The following is a 7410-nucleotide window of genomic DNA, read 5'->3' as shown; positions in this document are numbered from 1 at the left end:
CATTGCAGCACTACTTACAATAGCCAGGACATGGAAGCAACCTAAGTGTCTATCGACAGATGAATGGATAAAGAAGATGTGGCACATATATACAATGGAATATTACTCAGCCATAAAAAGAAACGAAATTGAGTTATTTGTAGTGAGGTAGATGGACCTAGAATCTGTCATACAGAGTGAAGTAAGTCAGAAAGAGAAAAACAAATACCGTATGCTAACATATATATATGGAATCTAAAAATAAATGGTTCTGAAGAACCTAGGGGCAGGACAGGAATAAAGACCCAGAGGTAGAGAATGGACTTGAGAACATGGGGAGGGGGAAGGGTAAGCTGGGACGAAGTGAGAGAGTAGCACTGACGTATATACACAACCAAATGTAAAATAGATAGCTAGTGGGAAGCAGCTGCATAGCACAGGGAGATCAGCTCGGTGCTTTGTGACCACCTAGAGGGGTGGGATAGGGAGGGTGGGAGGGAGGGAGATGCAAGAGGGAAGAGATATGGGAACATATGTATATGTATAGCTGATTCACTTTGTTATACAGCAGGAACTAACACACCATTGTAAAGCAATTATACTCCAATAAAGATGTTAGAAAAAAAACAACCCACAATGATGTATTCTCTTTGAAACGTCAACTGACATTGTTACAGTATTTTTTTACATATGTATATGAGACAATTTCATATCATATTGTAATTTTCACGTATTTTTATAGATATTATACTAGTCAGAGAGGTTCTAGAGCTTAGGGGCTAGTGCTTACTCAATAAAAAAAAAAATCCCCAAGACCAGGGTAGGCACTCAGTGAATATTAGTTTTAAAAAATTGTTCAAAGGTAAATACGAGTATGTAAATAGGATATTTACAATTTATAAGAAAGACTAAAAGAAAATGGAGACCAAGATGTGGTAACATTTAGAGATAGTTGAAAAAATGGAGTCACCTTGTAGAGAAATTGTGGTCCTTGTGCACTCTGTGGAAATATAAAATGGTGCAGCTGCCATGCAAAACAGTATAACAGTTCCCCCCAAATTAAGAATGTAATTACTATATGATTCAGCAATCCCACTTCTGTGTATATACCTAAAAGGATTGAAAGCAGGGTCTCAAAGAGGTGTTTGCACGACCATGTTCATAGCAGCATTATACATAATTGTCCCAAAGTTGGCACAATTCAGGTGTCCATCGATGGATGAATGGATAAACAAAATGTGGTGTGTACATACAATGGAGTATTATTCAGCCTTAAAAAGGAGGGGAATTCTAATGCATGCTACAACATGGATGAACCTTGAGGACATTCTGCTAAGTGAAATAAGACAGATGCAAAAAGGCAAATGCTGTGTGATTCCATTTATATGAAGTACCTAGAGTAAAAAAATTCATAGAGAGAGAAAGGAGTTTAGTTGCCAGTGACTCAGGGTAAGGGGAAATGAATTGTTTAATGGGTGTAGCATTTCAGTTTTGCAAGATGAAAAGAAATTTTGAGATTGCTTGTACCAAAATATGAGTGTACTTAGCACTACTGAACTGTATGAACCTCAAAATGGTTAAATGGTAAATTTTATCTTATGTATATTTCACCACAATCTAAAATAACTGATAAAGAGAAGACATCCTCATTATATATATCACAATTATGTCAGACTAATTCATAACAAAGGTATTTTAATGTCTATAACTTTGGTTATAAATTTTGGGGCAGCGAGTTTATTTTTTATTTTCTCTTTTATTTTTTTAACATCTTTATTGGAGTATAATTGCTTTACAATGGTGTGTTCGTTTCTGCTTTATAACAAAGTGAATCAGTTATACATATACATATATTCCCATATCTCCTCCCTCTTTCATCTCCCTCCTACCCTCCCTACCCCACCCCTCTAGGTGGACACAAAGCACTGAGCTGACCTCCCTGTGCTATGCGGCTGCTTCCCACTAGCTATCTATTTTACATTTGGTAGTGTATATATGTCCATGCCACTCTCTCACTTCGTCCCAGCTTACCCTTCCCCCTCTCTGTGTCCTTAAGTCCATTCTCTACGTCTGTGTCTTTATTCCTGTCCTGCCCCTAGGTTCATCAGGACCTGTTTTTCCTTTTAGATTCCATGTATATGTGTTACCACATGGTATTTGTTTTTCTCTTTCTGACTTACTTCACTCTGTATGACAGACTCTAGGTCCATCCACCTCACTACAAATTTCGTTTATGACAGACTCTAGGTCCATCCACCTCACTACAATTTCGTTTCTTTTTATGGCTGAATAATATTCCGTTGTATATATGTGCCACATCTTCTTTATCCATTCATCCGATGATGGGCACTTAGGTTGTTTCCATCTCCTGGCTATTGTAAATAGAGCTGCATGAACATTTTGGTACATGCCTCTTTTTGAATTAGGGTTTTCTCAGGGTATATGCCCAGTAGTGGGATGGCTGGGTCATATGGTAGCTCTATTTTTAGTTTTTTAAGGAACCTCCATACTGTTCTCCATAGTGGCTGTATCAATTTACATTCCCACCAACAGTGCAGGAGGATTCCCTTTTCTCCACACCCTCTCCAGCATTTATTGTTTGTAGATTTTTTGATGAAGGCCATTCTGACCGGTGTGAGGTGATACCTCATTGTAGTTTTGATTTGCATTTCTCTAAGGATTAGTGATGTTCAGCATTCTTTCATGTGTTTGTTGGCAATCTGTATATCTTCTTTGGAGAAATGTCTACTTAGGTCTTCTGGCCATTTTTGGAGTGGGTTGTTTGTTTTTTTGATATTGAGCTGCATGAGCAGCTTGTAAATTTTGAAGATTAATCCTTTGTCAGTTGCTTCATTTGCAAATATTTTCTCCCATTCTGAGGGTTGTCTTTTCGTCTTTTTTATGGTTTCCTTTGCTGTGCAAAAGCGTTTAAGTTTCACTAGGTCCCATTTGTTTATTTTTGTTTTTATTTCCATTTCTCTAGGAGGTGGGTCAAAAGGGATCTTACTGTGATTTATGTCATAGAGTGTTCTCCCTATGTTTTCCTCTAAGAGTTTTTTAGTGTCTGGCATTACATTTAGGTCTTTAATCCATTTTGAGTTTATTTTTGTGTTTGGTGTTAGGGAGTGTTGTAATTTCACTCTTGTACATGTAGCTGTCCAGTTTTCCTAGCACCACTTATTTGAAGAGGCTGTCTTTTCTCCATTGTGTATTCTTCCCTCCTTTATCAAAAATAAGGTGACCATATGTGTCTGGGTTTATCTCTGAACTTTCTATCCTGTTCCATTGATCTATATGTCTGTTTTTGTGCCAGTACCATATTATCTTGATTACTGTAGCTTTGTAGTATAGTCTGAAGTCAGGGAGCCTGATTTCTCCAGCTCTGTTTTTGTTTCTCAAGATTGCTTTGGCTATTCGGGGTCTTTTGTGTTTTCATACAAATTGTGAAATTTTTTGTTCTAGTTCTGTGAAAAATGCCATTGGTAGTTTGATAGGGATTGCATTGAATCTGTAGATTGCTTTGGGTAGTATAGTCATTTTCACAATATTGATTCTTCCAATCCAAGAACATGGTATATCTCTCCATCTATTTGTATCATCTTTAATTTCTTTCATCAGTGTCTTATAGTTTTCTGCATACAGGTCTTTTGCCTCCTTAGGAGCTTTATTCTTAGGTATTTTATTCTTTTTGTCGCCATGGTAAATGGGAGTGTTTCCTTATTTTCTCTTTCCAATTTTTCATCATTAGTGTATAGGAATGCAAGAGATTTCTGTGCATTAATTTTGTATCCTGCTATTTTACTGAATTCATTGATTAGCTCTAATAGTTTTCTGGTAGCATCTTTAGGATTACCTATGTATAGTATCATCTGCCAACAGTGACAGTTTTACTTCTTCTTTTCCAATTTGGATTCCTTTTATTTCTTTTTCTTCTCTGATTGCAGTGGCTAGGACTTCCAAAACTCTTTTGAATAATAGTGGTGAGAGTGGGCAACCTTGTGTTGTTCCGGATCTGAGAGGAAATGTTTTCAGTTTTTCACCATTGAGAACGATGTTGGCTGTGGGTTTGTCATATATGGCCTTTATTATGTTGACGTAAGTTCCCTCTATGCCTACTTTCTGGAGGGTTTTTAATCATAAATGGGTGTATCCTTACATTCCTGGGATAAACCCCACTTGATCATGGTGTATTATCCTTTTAATGTGCTGTTGGATTCTGTTTGCTATCCTTTTGTTGAAGATTTTTGCATCTGTGTTCATCAGTGATTTTGGCCTGTAGTTTTCTTTTTTTGTGACATCTTTGTCTGGTTTTGGTATCAAGGTGATGGTGGCCTCGTAGAATGAGTTTGGGAGTGTTCCTCCTTCTGCTATATTTTGGAAGTTTGATAAGGATAGGTGTTAGCTCTTCTCTAAATGTTTGATAGAATATTTTTAATTTTTTAAGTATAGTTGATATACCATGTTGTGCTAATTTCTGCTGTACAGTGAAGTGACTCAGTTATACACATATATACATTCTTTTTTTATACAAGTGTGTTCTCTTTTACTGTGAGTCTGTTTATGTTTTGTAGATAGGTTCATTTTTGCCATATTTTACACTCCACATATAAGTGATATCACATGTTATTTGTCTTTCTCTTTCTGACTTGCTTCACTTAGCATGATAATTTCTAGTTGCATCCATGTTGCTGCAAATGACATTATTTCCTTATTTTTTTATGGCTGAGTCTTATTCCATTGTATATATATGTACCACATCTTCTTTATCCATTCATCTGTAGATGGACACGTAGGTTGTTTCCATGTTTGGCTATTGGGAATAGTGCTGCTATAAACATAGGGGTGCATGCATCTTTTTTTTTTTTTTTTTGCAGTACGCAGGCCTCTCACTGTTGTGGCCTCTCCCGTTGCGGAGCACAGGCTTTGGACGTGCAGGCTCACCGGCCATGGCTCACGGGCCCAGCCGCTCCACGGCATGTGGGATCCTCCCAGACCAGGGCATAAACCCGTGTACCCCGCATCGGCAGGCAGACTCTCAACCACTGCGCCACCAGGGAAGCCTGCATGTATCTTTTTGAATTATAGTTTTGTCCAGGTGTATGCCCAGGAGTGGGATTGCTGGATCATATGGTAGTTCTACTTTTAGTTTTCTGAGGACCCTCCATACTGTTTTCTGTAGTAGCTACACCAACATACATTCCCACCAACAGTGTAGGAGGGTTCTTGGGGCAGCTAGTTTAAATAGAGATTATCTGGTTGTTACAGAGATATCCACATGCAAAAGAGAATTTACTGTTTTATAATTTTAATACCAATCCATTAAGATGTATTTATTGCATATTCACAGTGTTTCATAGCCTTTAGTCATTGGGAGAAAGGATAAAAATGAATATCAAAAAGGTGACTACCTGACTGTATTCTAAGGGTTTTTATATAGCGAAGTCATAGCTCATAACACATTAAGGGAATTGACACAGCTGCTTTGTAAAGTCAGACATTCTGGAATTGTTCTAGAATAAATCTTAGCTGAAAATTAACTCAAGAAATTCAGAGCACTGACACAGTAAGAAAGGACAATGAGCTTTCCAGCAACATTCTTGGTCAGTTGGATCTACTATAATTGTTCTTAAATGCTCACCTAGCAGTTGCTTTAGCAATATATCTCTCCAGGGGGAAAATGGCCAAACAGGAAAACCTGAGTGTCCTCAGCTATTTCTCAGCAGTGATGTAAGTCTTTTAAATCAGATCTGTCGAGTTTCACGTTCCTACCTCTGAAGCTGTTGCAGACGGCCTAGAGAAAGGCAAGTTGAAAGGCAGCTATCAAAAGTGGGTTCGGGGGTGTGGCCACCCATGTGCAGCCTAAGCCGGAGTGATTGGATGGTGCTGCCGTGGCAGGAGCAGCGCAGAGTGGGGTGGCCGCTGGAGATGCCTGACCTGTTCTGTTCTGAGGCCAGTGGTGTGATGGAGCGGGCCAGGGACCATTTACACCTGAGGTGGACTGTGGAACAGCACGTACCAGAGGTAGAAGTCCAAGTCAAACACAGAAGGATAGCCTCACTGAGCAACCAGGAGTGTCACCTGTACCCGAGGCGATCTCAGCAGCATCAGCAGCAAGTCCCTGTGGTGGATTTCCATGCAGAACTGAGACAGGCGTTCTTAGCTGAGATACCGAGAGGTTGTTAAAGCAGCATTGGAACACCCAGGTAGCTGATTTCAAGAGAAAACAAACAAAATAAAAATAGGCTGTATCTACTGTTTGAAGCTTCTGCCCCAGCTTGCATTGTTTGGTGGAGAACCTTCGACATACCTTCATCTGTAGCCTTCCCTTAGGTCTTAAGGATCCCGAAACTTTCCTGTGGGCATTGGATTTGGTGGAGCAGCAATCATGACTGTGGGGAAGAGCAGCAAGATGCTGCAGCACATTGACTATAGGGTGAGATGTGTCCTGCAAGATGATTGGATCTTCACTGGCACCTTTAAGGCTTTTGACAAGCATATGAACTTGATGCTCTGTGATTGTGATGAGTTCAGGAAGATCAAGCCAAAGAATTCGAAGCAGCCAGAGAGTGAAGAAAAGCGGGCTTTGGTTCTGGTGTTGCTGTGCCAGGAGAACTTGGTTTCCATGACTGTGGAGGGACCACCCCCCAAAGATACTGGCATTGCTTGGATATCACTTGCTGGAGCTGGAGGATGCCCTGCGGTTGGCAGAGCAGCTGGCAGAGGTGTTCCACCCGGTGTTCCAATTCCCCAGGCTCCCGCTAGATTAGCAGGCCCTGTCCGAGGGGTTGCGGGGGAGGCATCCCAACAGGTAATGACCCTACAGGGAAGAGGCACTGTAGCAGCTGCTGCAGGCGCTGCTACTGCCAGCACTGCTGGAGCCCCAGCTCAGTGTCCACCAGGACAGGGGACTGCCCCCACACCTGTCGGTTGAGCAACCCTACCTCCAGGAATTATGGCTCCTGAACCTGGTATGGGACCACCCATGGGCCCACCAATTAGGCTTCCCCTACTTGAGGGACTCCAATAGGCATGCCCCCTCCAGGAATGAGACCCCCTCCCCCAGGAGTAAGAGGTCCACCTCCACCATGAATGTGGCCACCAAGACCCTAGGATACTATTGATCCTTCTTAGTCACTGTTTTCCTGCAGTGCGTCTTGTGGAATGTGTGTAGTGTTTGTGAGCTTTTGTCCCCTCTGCTGCATTAATATTAGCTAATAATGCATAGAGCAATAAAGAAAAGTGGGTTCAAAAGGAGGTAGATGAACTTCATCTAGAAATTTCAGAGATTGATTGGGGATTGAGACAACTATCAAGAGGAAAGGTGTGGACCCAAATAGAGAACCAATACTGGCAAAATTAAGGGGAAGTAGGTCAGAGGAGACAAATAATACTAGATAACAACTCACAAATAACATTTATGAACCATAGACT

The 7410-nt window shown here is 40.6% G+C and overlaps 2 pseudogenes; both read left to right on the top strand.

Annotated features, from left to right (window-relative positions):
* Positions 1 to 5940: 5940 nt before the first annotated feature.
* On the top strand, positions 5941 to 6162 carry LOC114902946 (annotated as a pseudogene).
* Positions 6163 to 6364: 202 nt separating this feature from the next.
* Positions 6365 to 7089, top strand: LOC114888640 (annotated as a pseudogene).
* The last annotated feature ends 321 nt before the right edge of the window (positions 7090 to 7410 follow it).

Source organism: Monodon monoceros, unplaced genomic scaffold (genome assembly GCF_005190385.1).
Source record: "Monodon monoceros isolate NGI ecotype Baffin Bay Population unplaced genomic scaffold, NGI_Narwhal_1 Super_Scaffold_10, whole genome shotgun sequence".
NCBI lineage: Eukaryota > Metazoa > Chordata > Mammalia > Artiodactyla > Monodontidae > Monodon > Monodon monoceros.
The sequence above is the reverse complement of the archived record's forward strand: the minus strand, read 5'-3'. Positions and strand labels throughout refer to the sequence as shown.